The following is a 17,500-nucleotide window of genomic DNA, read 5'->3' on the forward strand; positions in this document are numbered from 1 at the left end:
TTTTCGTTACGTAACATTGTCCAATATTTCCTCCTTTTGTTTCGCCATATTGTCTGTATATACCTGGACTAAAACCATTTATTAACACCCACTGTCCATGACTGATCGCATAATGCCACCAATTGTTGACATAAGCTTCGCCATCATCGCTATATCCACGTTAAGCTAATTAAGGCAAATACTTTGTCTTTAGTTGTCATTTGTAATTAACGTTTTGGAAAGGAAGAAAAAGCCCACTGTCCAAATAGTTTTTTAATTATTTTTTACTGGGGACGTTATAATCCCTGCATGCTAACAATGACTTGTATTATCAATTTAGAAACCTATACCTTATGTTACAGCTGAATACTGCGTCGATCTTAATGCATGGTTGTGGTACACAAACGTCACTGTGTCACAGAGAAGATTATGTGTTACTGTTGTGAACTTGAAGCAAACAAGTGCGATCTGGTAAAAAATACTGTGAAACTACGTTCGTTCCTTTGTTGGTTATTTTTGTTTTATATTAAGTTTGTATTCCATTTTATACTTTTAAAAGGTTTATTGCATATTAATTTTTACGGTATTGAATAAACTATGAAATTTCGAATCTTACTTCCTATCACTAGTTTGAAAAAAAAATAAAGAAATTAAAAAAAATATATAAATATTACGGGGTATTTTTTGTTGTACAAAAGTTACAAAACATAGGCTATTTGAAGAAAAAAATATATATATATATTTATGAGCACATTGAAATATTTTGATGGCACCTCAACGTCTCCGTACTGAAATGTTTTTTTTTTTGCCTTATGGTATTATTACTATAGTGTGTATCGAGCCACGTCAATAAACAACTACGGTATTATGTCCTGTTATTGTTTGATGGCGAAATTAAGATATACAAGGGTAACTTTAGGCACACAATTTATTTTCATATGTTTGTAGACCATGTTAACAACACACTGCTATCAGATCAGTCCTTTTAACGTCATATTGACAAATACTGTCGCGTTTGAAATACAACAAGGACAAATAATGTTGAGAGTGTCATCTAAGGAAGCTCTGTTGTCCATTTGATATTAAAAAGAACGTGTTTTGATCTCAGGTATAACAAGAAGACATAGAAAACGGTGTATAGACGTTAACATTGAAGCCTGCAATGAGGAACTGACGTCATCATTGATTTAGCATTTAAAGGAGCATTCCAGATATGGAAAACATATTTTTTTTAAATGGAACATGAATGAAGAATGAAATAGCTGCAAAAACATTACTCGCACTCATATGTTTTTTGTTGTTGTCTTGGACTCAGACATATCAAAACTATAATTCGGCCTAAATTCATCCTTAAGAGATCTTCAAAGTGTGATTTCAAGCTAGGTATAGTAACATTATTGGTATCGTCCTTCAAGATAATGTCACATATCTTCGTTGTAGGAATTTTTTTTTCAATTTACTCCATTAACAGGTCTAGGTCTGACCGGGAAGTATAAAGAATACGTCCAACTTTTTAAAGGAGCACCATGCATAATTTAGTGTACCGTACTCTGTTGTTTATTTCGAAGTAATCAAGGAACAGCAGCAGTGACGTCATAATGAGTATAGATGAGTATAATTTCGTAAACAATACATTAATAAATTCAGATTTTCGGTATGTCTGAATGTATTTATAAACATTACGTCATAACTATTCTCAAAAGTTTTATGTGACATTTCTCCCCCATTTAAGTCATTCATTTATATAAGAAAAATAAATTATATATCCATTGACATAATGACGGGAAGGCATTTTGAAGTTTGAAATCACAAAACGTATACTTCAGATTTCATATTTTTATAGTAAAACAATTGCCTAACATTACCAAGTATTAAAATTCTGTGCGAATCAAGGGCTCTTTATCAATAAAATATAAAGTCAGTCTGACGTGCGTTGTCATCATAAACAATGTAAGATATATTCTTGTAAAATCAAAACAATAAAAAATGACGTTGAATTTATTTTCTCACAATATCGTTTGCGTAGTTCAAGCCGTATAGATATGCATGCTTTGCTGGTATGTTGTTGATTTGTAGTTTGCGTATAATCGGAAAGTGCTCTGAACTATAGTCTTGTTTTCACACAATGACGGTGACAGGATAATCATATTGTGCCACAGATATGACTAGATTAAAACCACACGATATTTGTCATATTTAGACTTTAAATTACGTCTATAAAGTTCTAGCTGTAGAGGACATGTATAGGCTTTATACCCTCGGAAGTATTATAAGCTATATTTCACGTGGAAAGAGAAATTGTTAAATCATAATTGTATTGTCAATCAAATTGAACGGAATTGAACATAATATTAGTTTTGAAATTTATTTATAATAAACACTTCCAGTAAGACCGTCCAACTGTGTTAATATTACGAATCTTGAGATCACATGCATGAGACCTATATAGCCACGGGGGGGGGGGGGGGGGCAATGCTCCCCAACTTCGATTATGACCCCTAAATTTCGATTATGCCCCTAATTTGTTTTTCTTCAAATTTATGGTTTCAATAATGAACCCCTATGGTGGATCCATGTAAATGCCCCCCCCCCACCCCAAACAAAAGTTCTGCCCCTCCAAATTTGACAAGCTGGCTGCTGGCCCGTATAATGGATTAATTATACATTACTTCGATTGTGGTTTAAATGTTTGTTATTAATTACAACAATCACTTTATCTCTTTTAATATAATACTGCGATATAAATATTGGATTGCTTTGCAAAAAGCGAAGTATACACAGTAAATTAACCCATTGTTTTGAATATATAAGATGTTAAGGCCTTATACGTCCTTAAGTGTGGTGGTGTTAAAGCATTGTCCATGTGAACTGCCCTACATTTGGTAAGTCTTGATAACTTGACCCTAACCCGACAGATAATCTTATTTTTCAATCTAATTTTCATCTGTAATAAATCAGTTTATGGTCGAAAGAAGCCGAAAGGCTACGTATCACGATAGTAGAACCATGGAGCTATAAATCTGTTTATAGCTCCATGGTAGAACTAATACCGTATTCGTAACGTTATTTCCAAGATCGATAAACCACTTGTGACCTGATGACGTTGGTATTGAACACTTGATCCTATACTAAAGAGATCGCGTGAACCTAACACGCTAACTCATATAAACAAAACACACTACAGTAAGTATATATGCTATACATGCCATTTGGGCATTGAGGCGCTGCAAACACATATATTGCCTCTTTCCCCTGACCAACGCATATATGGTGTTATCTGTATCCACGATTTTTACATGGAAATGCAGCATATATGGTATGCTATAGGTAGCACTTCAACTGAAAGCGTGTAGAAGGTTTAAAGGTCCACATTGCGTTTATCTAGAACTTTTAGCATTCCACCATTGTCAACGCAATATACGAGCTCATTTTATAACGTTCATATAGGGCTATAACGCACTGTACTGTATACACATATACATATATCGTTCGCACACTGGTACAGCTATATTAGACGGTCAGTAATCCAGAAATTGCACACGTATGGCCTACCATACACGTAGGCCCATTGCGCGCACCGAGGCAACCCGACGTGACATTTTTGCATGAAATGCATATGTAATAGAGAGAGAACGTTGATAGGCGTGGCTTATCGTTGGATAATTAGCCCATTTTTCTGACGAAAATGTTTATCCTTTTTGCTCAATTTTTGTAAGATTCGAGAAGTTTTTCGCACAAGATATGTTAGATACATGTTTGGAGTAGCATACGGATCACAGTTAATGGTATGCAGGCGTCACTTTGGGAGTGGTATTTAAACGCAATTTGATGCTCCTTTAAGCTTCGGTTTGGATGCATTTTTCATCTTCTAATGATGAAAATTAGGTCACGTGACTCAAACTTGATGGCAGGGGTGCGAATTGGACATTCCCCTCCCCTTAAGACAATGGGATTTCGGCCTTGCTTTTGGAGGTACCGGTGGATAAATGAAATATATAACGAACAGTGAGACAAACGAACGAGCTATTTGTTTATAGCTCCATGGTAAGAGCCACTTCTTGTTTTATAGCAGATCCTCCTAAATGCCAATGCATGAATACTCAATCACGCATACTGTGACCTAGACTGCTTTCTGTGTTCTATTGATATGCCTGATGTATAGAAGGCTACAAAGATACTATGATTAATATATATGTCTATACGTAGAGAAAAACTTATACTAACGTGTTGCAAAATTAATAAAAAACACTAATAGGCTAAATAATGTTAGTATACCCTACAGCTGTATACATGTAAATACTGACAGGTAAAACTTCAATGAAGCGATTAAAAGAATGTGGAGAACTTACCTATATTGAGAAAGCTATAATTTCATTCTTTCGTCATGCACAAGAAGTAAAAAACACAAAAACTGAACACAACGAGCTTGTCTGAGAAAACAGCAAATCTAAACTACAACTAGGCGGTTGCAGTAATCATACTTCGACTGAGAATTGAGGGTATGTGCTAACTCATATAAATTAATCTCGAGAATGAATACATGGCGATATGGTGTTCTGCGCGAACTGCACGAACTGCACAGAATGAAGGGTAACGTAAGCAAATCAAACAATAGGGCCATTAAAAAAAAAAAAAGGAATAGGCTTCACGCTGCACGCTTGGCTAATCAGGGGGGAGCAGAAACCAATCTAGCCGATTTTGCTTTAGTAATAGTTATATAGTATTGTACATGAATCACTTACATGCAAGAACGCATGAATTACTTGTTTCTAAAGCTTTGCATGAGAATCCTAGCAACGAAAGACAGACAGAAAGACAGGGAGAATGTTGGAGACTGACTAATTGACTGTTTTCCATGGGTGGTGTCTACAATATATATGAAATAGGTAGTTTCGTAAGTGGGAGTTAAGACGAATGAGGGGAGTAGAGGGTTTGGGGGAGGGGGATGGTGGACGTTTAACAAATCCCTCAAGTTTGTAGATTACAACAAATATGTATGCAAGTGATACACGCTAACAGACTTATACCGATTATAGGACATTATCTCTTGTAAACGTTTGACAAATGACATGATACCGTCTAACTAACCAAATTCCACCGCCTATACCCACTACCCTTGTCGAGTCGATCGTTACTAAGCCGGCACAATGAGTATTGATTACGATGCGCAACTTCATCATGGCAAAAGGGTGAAAGTCAAATGTAACAGGGAGTTAGGGGGAAGCCATTGCTCCCCCTGCACCCACACTCCCCCCCCCTTTCGAACTGCTCGGGCATGCTGAAAATAGAAACCAAATATTTTTTTGGTCTTAACTTTAGTGTATAAGTTGTACAGAAGTTCGATTTACGGGCGTGTATCCTCACTTCAGTACCCACATCAAAACAACAGCCACCTGTCCCCCTTATTTGCATAGAATTACACTTAATTATTTTAAACTCTGGTTCAAGAGCACATTGAATAGAAATATGCTACTGTGTAGTGTGTACATAATCACATACGGCTTACTCAATTAGTGTTATACCACATGCCAATTAGTAACCAACCAGAGGAAGTCATATTATCCCCCCCCCCCCTTATTTTCGTCATTTCGCCATAGTTCTTCCTGTTATGTTAACATTGGTTTCTTAGAATATATTCAAATGAAAAACAATAACGAAGATAATTACTCTGTACTTTCAATTATCCGTTTGTTTGGTATATTAACATCAGAAACCGACCAATAATTGAAAGATGATAGCATATAACATCTAACGAAGTCTGGTCAAGTCGATGTGTGAAACGGGAACCCCGAAAATGATTGTTATTTGTCACAAAGCGTGGGTATTATAAGGAGTCCCAGACAGCAACTCCCTGCCGTTAGTCACCGGTATGAATCACAAAGAATGACTCTCCTTAGAGAATCCACAGTGACCTTTTTTTGTTGATATAAGATATTGTTATATTTTGATTCACTGGTTTGACAAATCTTTGTAACGCTCCTATAGTCCATCACTATACCACGTGACGGTAATTTGGAGAGTCGACCACAGATCAGTTGTTCAATTTCCTGGATTCCCCCACCCCGCCACTCACCCCCTCCTATACGTTCTACATGAGATATCTCGTTCTTCTAGTGAGAGAACGTGTACCGTTCATTTATGTTTTTTTCTCTCACTCACACCTCTCTCTCTATTATTTGCATTTTAACCTCAGTTGTGAAGAGGAGAAGTGAGGGAGAATTTCTTTACTGTGCTAACTGAATCAACAATATAGCAGGTGCATCTTTACATATGCCTTGATACAATGCCAATAACTACACACACTTTACGATTGAAGTAAATTCACGTACCTGTATCTTAGATATTAACTGAATTGGTTTTCAATGAGACCATTTGTTAAAAACATATTGCCAAAAAACAGTCGAAAAACATAACAAGGAAAGAAGAGCGAGGAACCACTTACTAAATATGATTAGACAATAACATATTTAGGCAGGTTTTTTGGTTATAGATAAGAGAGCGCAATTATAACAGGGTTTGTGAAATTTCAACACAGTTAATAGTTCATCAAAATGAAAATAAATTCATAAATAAAAGAAACAAAAGTAGTCATTATATACGTAAATGTTATGTCATATGTCTCGATGGATGGGAAGGAGTGGGGAGGTTTGTCTAACATGCAGGGGGGGGGGCATACTATTTATCTAGAAAAATATTATAGCATTGTGAATGATTAAAAGTGTATTATGCGTGGATGGGGTGGGGTGGAATGGGGGGGGGGTAAGTGTTACAATTAATACAATCGTTAAAAAGAAAAAAAAACAGCAATATTTCTCGAAACGTTTCTCCTGATCTTTCCTGTGTATGTACGTATTATACCTACTACACTACACACACGGTATGTGCTAAGTTATATATAGTAACTAGTTAGTGCTGAATAGAGTCGTTACCACATTACCACATTATGTGAACGATACCAACAAGAACGTTCTCGAAGGGCCCAAATAGTTCAATGTCGTAGTTTAACGGCTTTAACAGACATGAAAGTGGAATTAACTATTTAGAGTAGACCAGGCTCCCTGTTGAGTATCTGGCAACAGTTTAAGCAAAACCACAGAGAAAGCAAATCCACAGAGAAAGCTTATAATCATAGATAGGAATACTCGTGAGAAATAGTAAAACATCAGCATCTCACTCATTGAATAATGCCTTTTCTCAGCTTAATTTGCATGGGGCAGTTCCGTCACATGTACCTCTATATCACACAGAACAATTATAATTGTTTCTTCCTTAAAAAAACAAACAAACAAACATCCATGAATTGTTTCCATAATAGGAACAAGCAACCAAAGAGTTCAATTCTAGAACAGCAACAGATATTACGATATTCATACAATCTCGTGTTTAACCAGGGAGTTCATAAAAACTCCCTGGTCTTTGTACATATTCGTTGATACGGTCTGGTGGTGTAATACAATAACCGGGCGTTGCGTTGCAGTACAGTGAGTAAGAAAACTAAGTTATTGTAACACTGGATGGGAGTTACACATTACAGTGATTAATACCAAAGACATGTTTAAAAACGAAGAAGAAAAAAAACCCTGACTCAGTTCAATTCAAGACTCCAGTCAACATGGAATATTTGAAGCGGCAAAGGTTAACATTCGTAATATGATATATGTCATTGTGAGTTGATACCCGGCTACAGGTATTGCAATGTTAAAGTCTAAAGTATGCTAAATGCAAGCTTGTATTTCTTCGTTTAATGACCTCATGTTATTGCAATAATGGATACCGGTTTATAATTTTGTAATTTGGGCTTCAAAAAAGACACTCTACGGATAACGGTGATAATATATATACAATAGAGTCGCGTCATTTCGTTGATCCTTAAATGGTACGATTTGCATTTCCAATATATTATGTCCATTTGAGTACAGGGAACCCCCCACCCCCCCCCCCCAAGAAAAAATAAAACAGTGCGAATTCCAATATGAATACAATGTCTTGAGTACCAACGAGTACAAACTATATTTCTAGCATATAGTTGCTTGTACTCACCCTCGCTTATGCGCAGTATTGTACTCGTCCTAGTACTCATGCATACCGGACGAGTACAAACTATATTTCTAGCATATAGTTGCTTGTACTCACCCTCGCTTATACCCAGTATTGTACTCGTCCTAGTACTCATGCATATACCGAGAGGAGTTGTACTCGTATAGTATTCATGCGGTTTGTACTTGCTTGCCTTATTGAACTGAACCGTCATATACAACCTTCTATAACGTGACAGGCGCGTAGCCAAGGGGGGTGTTTTGGGTGTTCAAACACCCCCATGGCCCAAGTGCCCCCCCAAAAATACATGCAGAAAACACCAGTGACTTGGAGAGATTGTCTAGTGATAATTATCGCACCCTCCTCCGGGCCTCACTCGAGTCTCTTCCAATCCTCCTTACAACGTTGCACTTTGTACTGTATATATATATATATATATATATATATATATGTATATATATATATATATAGGTCATTTTCCTTGCATCAATAATTGAGTCTATATAGGATTACATTTTTCTGATGTGAATAGAATTATTCCACAAAATAATTATCAATATTCTTTTGCATGATTTGAGCTCAAACATTGCACCATTTTGCATCTAGAGGCCTTAAAATTCCATTTTTTCGCCAAAGGGGAGGGGGACACCCCCTCCCTTCCTTTACACCCCTCCCCCATGTCAGTCTCCAGCAAAACACCCCCAATGAACTAATCCTGGCTACGCGCCTGTAAAGTGACGTGTACTCTGTAATATCTGACAATGATTGGCCAACGTTAAAGCATTCAGTATAAAGCATTATGTATATTTCTAGAATGCCATGCAATAATCGGGACGACACTACAACCTTTAATTTCTTCAAAGTGGCATTTTCCATTAGACCATTACATTAAAATCGAAATCATAGCGGCAAGTGTGTGTAACCTTCAGCATTGTTCCTTGCATACTGTAGAACTATATACAACTATACTATATAAGTATATACGCAACCATGCATGCATGCATTCATAAAACGTTACAAATTCTTTTTCTTTTCTTTTCCTGGGGGAGAAATATGCATGAGTCGTCATTTTGTCGTAACATGATCATTTTATTCACATTCAAGGTCGATCTATCATGTTAACTTTACCATCGTTACATGTACGAAAGTAATTTGCCTATATATTGCAAGTTAGACTATATTGCTAAAGGTATACATTTTCTCTGTAATATGCTAGAATATTGTCAGAATCAATATTACGTATATGTAATTAATGTTATTTATCACTAATTAAAGGACAAACAAAACCCAATTATCATTTATTGATCTATCTGATAAAAGAATACTGCCATGAACAACTTCCACAAACATCTACGAAAAGTCTTATTTCATTTGAGAGATATTACAGATTAATTTTTTTGTTGCACACGCAAAATTGAAGACTTTGATCAAGTCTAAATTTGACATAGTGAAGCCACGTGTGCCTCAATTTTGTTGCCGCTACTTTGTGTATTTGTGTATTTGAGTATTTGAGTATTTGAGTATTTGTGTATTTGTGTATTTGTGTATTTGTGTATTTGTGTATTTGAGTATTTGTGTATTTGTGTATTTGTGTATTTGAGTATTTGAGTATTTGAGTATTTGTGTATTTGTGTATTTGTGTATTTGTGTATTTGAGTATTTGAGTATTTGAGTATTTGTGTATTTGTGTATTTGTGTATTTGTGTTTTGTGTATTTGTGTATTTGTGTATTTGTGTATTTGTGTATTTGAGTATTTGAGTATTTGTGTATTTGTGTATTTGTGTATTTGTGTATTTGAGTATTTGTATTTGAGTATTTGAGTATTTGTGTATTTGTGTATTTGTGTATTTGTGTATTTGTGTATTTGTGTATTTGTGTATTTGTGTATTGGTGTATTTGTGCATTTGTGCATTTGTGCATTTGTGTATTGGTGTATTTGTGTATTTGTGCATTTGTGCATTTGTGTATTTGTGTATTTGTGTATTTGTGTATTTGTGTATTTGAGTATTTGAGTATTTGTGTATTTGTGTATTTTTTGCATTTGTGTATTTGTGTATTTGAGTATTTGTGTATTTGTGTATTTGTGTATTTGTGTATTTGTGTATTTGTGTATTTGAGTATTTGAGTATTTGAGTATTTGAGTATTTGTGTATTTGTGTATTTGTGTATTTGTGTATTTGTGTATTGGTGTATTTGTGCATTTGTGCATTTGTGCATTTGTGTATTGGTGTATTTGTGTATTTGTGCATTTGAGTATTTGTGTATTTGTGTATTTGCGTATTTGTGTATTTGAGTATTTGAGTATTTGTATATTATTGTATTATTGTATTATTGTATTTTTGTGTATTATTGTAATATTGTATTTGTGTATTTGTTTATTTGTGTATTTGTTTATTTATTAATTTATGTATTTATGTATTTATGTGTTTATGTGTTTATGTTTTTATGTTTTTATGTATATATGATGTATTAATGTATTTATGGTACCTCACTTGACGTACAACACCGTTATGATCATATACGGTTACAGTCTCTGAGTAATTGGGAACTGGGATATGAGGGGTTTTTGTGCCCAGGCTCCATCTTTAATATTCTTAAAAAAAAACTTAGATTTAAAATATTGAGCGTTCGTATTGAATTTCTTGTCCCATATTAGGCCGCTATTCTAACCTTCTAAGACTGATATTCTCAATCTTAATATTCGATTAAAATCTTGCGTAACTTTGTGACTTATGCCACAGCAGCAAACGGTGCCCAATTATGTAATATGATATAAATATGATTATGTATATAAGTACGATTTGATAACATTATTTGATGCATTAATTATGTCTACCTGAGTGAAACACGGAGCACTCAAAACCTAGTTATTATATTTTGTTTTAACGTTTTGCAGATTCATTTTACAGAACGAGGGGAACCTTTGGAGGGGTCAGGATATAGAATAGAAGACGGAATTCTCCTTTAAAGGTCATCTGTTTTTGTCCCAAATGTTAGCTCGCCAAAATTTGGTAGACGTTTATAAGAAAGTAAATCCCTGTGTAGAGGTGCTGATATATAGCAGGAATTAACAAGACATTTGTATATCTCAGTATAGCAGGAGGCAGTCACTTTTTGAGGGTTACAATAGAATGCTTGTAGATATATGACCATTTGGTGACCATTATTTTGACATTTTTTAGCAGATTAAGGAGCAGTATACTGGAGGATTGAAATGTTACATGCTCATTTTTGTTGTTGTAAACATATAGGCCTATTTAACATTTTAAGTATTATATATACAATAATAAAACATGCATTTTGTTTACAATGGTTCTATATACCATACACACGGTTCTATATATGTTTACCGGTAAATTTTAAAGTAACGAAATCGAGATCCGTTATTCGAATATCGGTTAACTTCCGCTAAAATTCTACGAATTGTTTTTAAGTAAAAAGGGAATAGCGGCGCTACTCGAATATTGCGTATGACAGTCTTATCGTAATTCGTCAAGTTGAATTTTATCAACGGCTTTTTAGGAAACTACTACTGTCAGGAAAAACGAGTTCATTTTAGCCATGTATCCCCCCCCCTCCGTATCCCCTCCTGGTCCTCGGTATACCCACCGAACTGTCCCTTGATACCCCCTTCCTCTTTGATTGACGAGAGCCTCCCAAGAGACAAGTATCTGACAGCCCTCTGCCGACATGCACCATAAACGTAATGATGGTACCCATTCATATTAAATTATGCTGACGCTATATAGTAATAAACCTATTAAATCTTTCCAAATACAAGGTTTTTAATTCTTTCATTGTTTCTTCTTCTTCATATTGCTTCTTTTTTTTCTTTTCAGTTAATTGTGATCTTCATAAAAGTAACAACAGGCTGGTCACCGAACACACTTGCAGAGCCTGGACGTCGTGAAATAGCAAAACCGTTAGGCCTATGTTTTAGGACCCGATATTCCATACAACCTTAACCCCAACCCCTTTCATATCCGCGGACTGTGTCCGTGCTTGTAAAACAACCATAATGGTTTGTTCTAATACAGTATTACGGTTATCTATTCAAAATATCAGACATTTCATATCTTCTTATTATCCAAAATAGTCTTTTCCTTAGATGTATTACAAAAATTTGTGTCTTACCGTGTATTGAGAGAGACGTGATGAGTTAGTCACGTTTGAGTCGCATAGAAAATCAGCTCTCCGTCGTTTTTCACAAACGATGATTTAATGTTTAGTCGAATTTTCTATGTGTATTAATTACTCCCAGTGAAAGTAGTAGTAGTATCCTTTATAAATATATATAAACTCCAAAACGATACATAAAACATAAACCATCAAAATGTGAGAGACATTAACGAGAAATAGTCCTCCTTTTTCAATCCAACGGGTCACAATGAAACAGCAATTATTAGCCTTGATAGTTATAACATCACTCCCGGTTTGATCGAAACCTGTGGGTGTGGACTGCAGTAGCGGATTCTAAAGAGCTTATAGTAATAGGCTTACGGGTACAGAACTGTTATGACCACGCTTAAACGTTAAAACGCCTTCTTATCAATATCCGGAATAGCTGTGTTACGGCGGAAAAAGAAGGCCAAGATGAAAAAACACCGTTTTGTTGATAAGAATCAACTGTCAAATTTTCAATAGGATTACAGCATTAAGATTCTGTTGTCCATGCCAATGAGTCTTGTCTATTTTCGGGTCATTGTCATAAAGGATTTTGCATGATGTGCTTTTCATGGAAACTCCAGCCCCTACTATATATATGTTTAAAAGATTTTTGTTTTTTGTTTTCTCAAAATATCGATTGATTTCCTAATAAAAACAAAGGAGGAAAGAGCCTTCATTGAATGCCATCGGTGTGACCTTGCTTAATAATATGCTAAGTAACGTCATATAATGGCCACTCATATTCACACTTCCAAAAAGCAACTGATACCACCGAAAACGTATGCCTTTGTATCTGATTCGAGTAAACATATACACTCACAGTACCGGGGAGGGGGGAGGGGGGTGGAGGGGCGGGAGACTCATGTCATGAAGAAGAGAATGGCCTTATTGACAAGCTTTAGCAACAATTATAACTTCGGCCTAAAACTGAAGTGCACAACTCGTGTATGATCTCTGTAGAAAGCAATCTGTACCCACTATTATATGCTTTGCATCTGCACATTCCTCTCACAGAAGATGTACCTAACGTCAGCCCCCCCCTCCCCGGGACTTTTGACAGAGACCTATGGTTGGGTGCCGGGAAGAGGTGGGGTGTGCAGGAGTTAGACCAATATTCATTGGTGTTGAACTGACGCAAAATGAGGTACCACGTCACGTAAAATCATTGTTGCCCATGCCCCCACCCCCTTCCCCACTGCTGGTGTCTTCGTTTCTTGTACCTAACATATTAGTTAATAAGCGTAATTATTGTTGTTAACAGCTCTTTGTATATGCATGGCGAAAAGTTTCGTAAATGGCAATGACGTAAAATACATTGTGTTGGATTTTCACATGGATTATACAGTATAGATGTACTTTTGAATTTGCCTATAATTGGAATTGGTCCGTTTGTTTATATTGGATAAAAGAAATGGGAATGAGAGGTAGACTCCTTTACATGAATATTCAGTGACGACAGGGATTAGGGAATGAGTGAGCAGGCTAAAACTATATACATGGAGTCAAGAAACGCAAGTATCCAAACATTTTCTTTTACTTCATTTATCAATTGACTTGAAATGCCCTTGTAAACTTTGAAAAGGAGTAAAGCGATTAATGTAATCTGAGCTTAAAGTGATTTCCATAACGGAACTATTCGGCAGGAAACTATATATATACACTCGAATATTCATGAACGACAAACAAGACTAGTACGATGGTTGGAACACAAATGTTTCACTGCACATGCGCAGTATTACATCGACTGCTACTGAAGGCTTTAAAAAGATAGTGTAAGGTAACATTTATTGCTAAGAAATGATTGAAAGCACCTTGGTGAAATTCATCCTGAATTATGATCGAGATATTCATAATTATTAATTTCCACAGTTTGTTGTACCATAAATGAACATAAAGCCATATGATTTACTTAGGCCTATGTTGCAAACCTTGTAAATTACGTATGACAATTGCATCGTCCGTACATGATCCATTATTGTGGCAGTCTAAATTTACGGATTATGTTTTTCCCTGACATGATCGTCTACTTTATTTTTCCCTTTACTGCCAATGGTATCACCCAAGTTAGTTACATTAAATCAGCAATTAGAGTTTAAAGATGATTCTAACCCATAGCCAATACAACTCATAACAAATAGCAGCTCCCATGATATCATAATATTACAAAATGATGCTATTATTCCTCTGTGAAAATGAAAAGTTACTTTTTTCCGTTAAATATATGTTAAATACACAATTTCCTTCGATTGCTTAATTCTTATGTCCACTGCAGTGCAACCATTTTTTCCATAAAAGTATAATTGAAACAATTGAAAATTGTAGTTATTATTGCCCTCTAACAGATATTAGAAAAGTCAAATAATGGTTAAAGACCCTCAGATTTGCAGCAAGCATTTTGACTGCGGCCCGGAAAAGCATATAAGCACTTTAAGCATTGTAATCGGGTCTGAGTGTTTGTGTCTTCAGTTTTTTTCTCTCTCTATAGGGTCCTTGATGGGGACTTAAGTGTCCCTCCTGATCCTTTTTTCTACTAAACTAAACTATATTGGCCTCACTGAGACATCTAATTGTCTCACTGAAGAATCATCAATGGCTATCAATGACTACCGAGTTAAGTACTTTAGAAAACTTCTAGCAATGATAAGAGACTAAATTCTTGGACGAAAGTGAACATACTTAACTATATAGAGCCTGTCAGTAAATTTGAATAAACTTGAATAATCTGAACTCGTTAGCTTTATTATATACATGCATGTGAAATCATGGTTTTGTATTAGTTCACCCAACGCAGAATTATAGACCGTGGTGTCTGAGGCAGTCACCGGACGAAGTGTCACAATAAATACGACACATACACCCACCATCATGTTTCACTTCCATGTTATGAAGTTAAATGGATTATTTTAATGATTTTCGCAGGTGGGTATAGGATGTTACGTATAGGGTCGAGGTTTAGTGGAAATTGTATGTGTCTGTGCTACAGTCAGCGGGGTCGAAGGAGGGCAGGGGCGGATCGAGGATATTAAAAAGATAGGTGGGGGGTGGTGGTGCTGAGGCCGTTGAAGTGGACTCAAATGTGGGAGGACTCTGTCATGGGTGACCCCCCCCCCCCCCTCCAGAAGACAAATACCACTTTAGACTTCAAACGATGCATTCCGAGGCATAGTTAGGCCATCTACAAGCAATATTGTGTGAATTCCTGATGTTTTTAATGTGTTGTGTGTGGTTGAAAGGGAGGGGAAGGTGGTATACGCCCACGTCACTTACACCAGCGCCACGCTACGGATGGGGGGGGGGGGGCGGTAAACATTTTATACGGCCGCAACAGTAATTTTTGGAGGTAAATCAGAACCTTCAATGGAATCGTCATATTCGTCGCATATTTGTGATCGCAGAGTGACAAATAAAGCTCAAAACGGCGCGAGGGTTTGATAAATTACAATACTATTATGAATAATGCGCATTGCGTTTTGTAACATTGATACAATCTATAACCTATGACTCTATACACAAGGTTTAATGCCTGAAGGCAGTGCTACATATCTTGACTTTGTGATGACTTTATACTATAGTGATGATGAAATATCCGCATGCGGCGGGAACTTGTCTCAGTGAAAATCATTTGCTTTATACAAGCAAAGCTTCTTTTACTGGTATTCATAACTATAAAAAATCTTTAAAAAAAAATCAAACTGTGTACAGATCAGTTGTCAATGATTTATCACGGTACAGAGAGAATTAATATATAATACCTGTTTTTTTTTGTCCATTATCCTTTTGTATTGTTTTACACAGTTAAGTCCATTTACCTCTCCACGTTGCATATAGTACCGTAAAGTTTGCGAAGTAACATTACAATACGATGTAAATATACTTTAAAATAAAAAGAATTAATTTTGAACACCCAATCTGAGCATCTTTGTATCTCGAACCTGTTCAATGCTAATTCAACCGCAGTAAATATAAAATGTGTTAGAAAGTTAAACAAATTAACTAGAACCACCGTGTGTATAAACTAACACGAAATTCATTATGCCTTATAGATACTGATTTTGAACTCTCGAACTGAATTATTAGCTTAGATTTTGACTTCTCTGTAAGTAGCGTCGGCGGTATTCAACTTGCAACTTGAAAGAAAAGAGAGACCGGCACTCGAGGGAATTTTATTCACACTAATTTAAGGTTGATAGATGATATAGTTAGCAAGATAAGATTTACATATACATCTTGTAAGGAATGTTACCACCGCACGCGAGAAGGTCAAAAGTACCGTACAGTTTTTTAGATAAGATACATTAACATGTCCTATTGTGTATTGGCTAACTACAGGGACGGGCAAGACAGGTGAAAGGTATAGGGAGTAAGTGTTAGGGTAGGTTGTTGCTCGGAGGGGGGGGGGGGGGGGGGTGGGGAGGGGGGGGGGGGGGTTGGCGGAGTGCACGGGTAGGAATGACTGTTTTCTATATTTATTCCCTGCCTTATATAAGCTCAAAGGTGGGGTACATTAATACAAGCCCAAAATAAAACAATGGCGGTAGCATGCACACTGCTATGTATTGTGTTCCAGTATTGAACAAGGAACAATATGGTTGGGAAAGACAGGGGTGGGAGGGTGGGGGGGGGGGAGGTCGGAGGGATGCGATTGTACGAGAGGGGTGTGGCTCTGGGGGGATAGAACTGTCTTTTTTCTATATCTCTGATTTACTTCCTTTCTCATTTCCTTTAGGCTCACAGTACTTCAAGCCCCCAAAAATATCTTTATAGCCTACTCCTGATTTTCGTACTGAAGTTATACTTAATGTAATTTACAGTCACAGAACTGTTTGCATGCAATAATTGGAACTGAAATAATACACAACCTGAAATGATACGATTCGCTTCTATATTTCTATTCATATGTACACAGTAATCTATAACTTGTGAATCACTAACTCTTAACATACGGTAGGGAATATGCCTATACCATGAATATCATGTTTTCTCATGTTTTCTAGCGGTCTCGTTCTAACGTTATGAAATGTTGCACAATAATACATTTCGAGAAAGACAAATATAGTCTACAGTAAATGAGAATTTGACACAGCTTTCGTTACTAGATGTTTAGAGGATATGAAGTTGCCGGTGACCCAATAAAAACTAACTATGAATGGATGTTCTTTAGTGAACGACGTTATGTTACCATGACAAACTGTCGTTCAATAACATTGACCATACTGCTTAGTATTACGCATTTTCTTTCAACTCATCATGAATCATTGTCTGTAAAAGATCATATTTAGAAACAAACATGTCTTCTGATCATTGTTATTACTATTG

General features: G+C 36.1%; 1 protein-coding gene across 2 annotated transcripts in view; it reads right to left on the reverse strand.

The window, feature by feature from the left end:
* LOC139975868 (alpha-2 adrenergic receptor-like) overlaps nt 1-12,643 on the reverse strand; it is a 35,244-nt gene extending 22,601 nt beyond the window's left edge. The window contains exon 1 of one of the 2 annotated variants that reach the window (XM_071984138.1): nt 12,152-12,643. The gene's annotated coding sequence lies outside the window, so the exon portion shown is untranslated. Of the gene's footprint in view, nt 1-4,328; nt 4,561-12,151 lie in introns of those variants that run through there. The other variant, XM_071984137.1, reaches the window with a different exon arrangement.
* Nucleotides 12,644-17,500: the final 4,857 nt, after the last annotated feature.

Source organism: Apostichopus japonicus, chromosome 11, assembly GCF_037975245.1.
Source record: "Apostichopus japonicus isolate 1M-3 chromosome 11, ASM3797524v1, whole genome shotgun sequence".
NCBI classification, from domain to species: Eukaryota; Metazoa; Echinodermata; class Holothuroidea; order Aspidochirotida; family Stichopodidae; genus Apostichopus; species Apostichopus japonicus.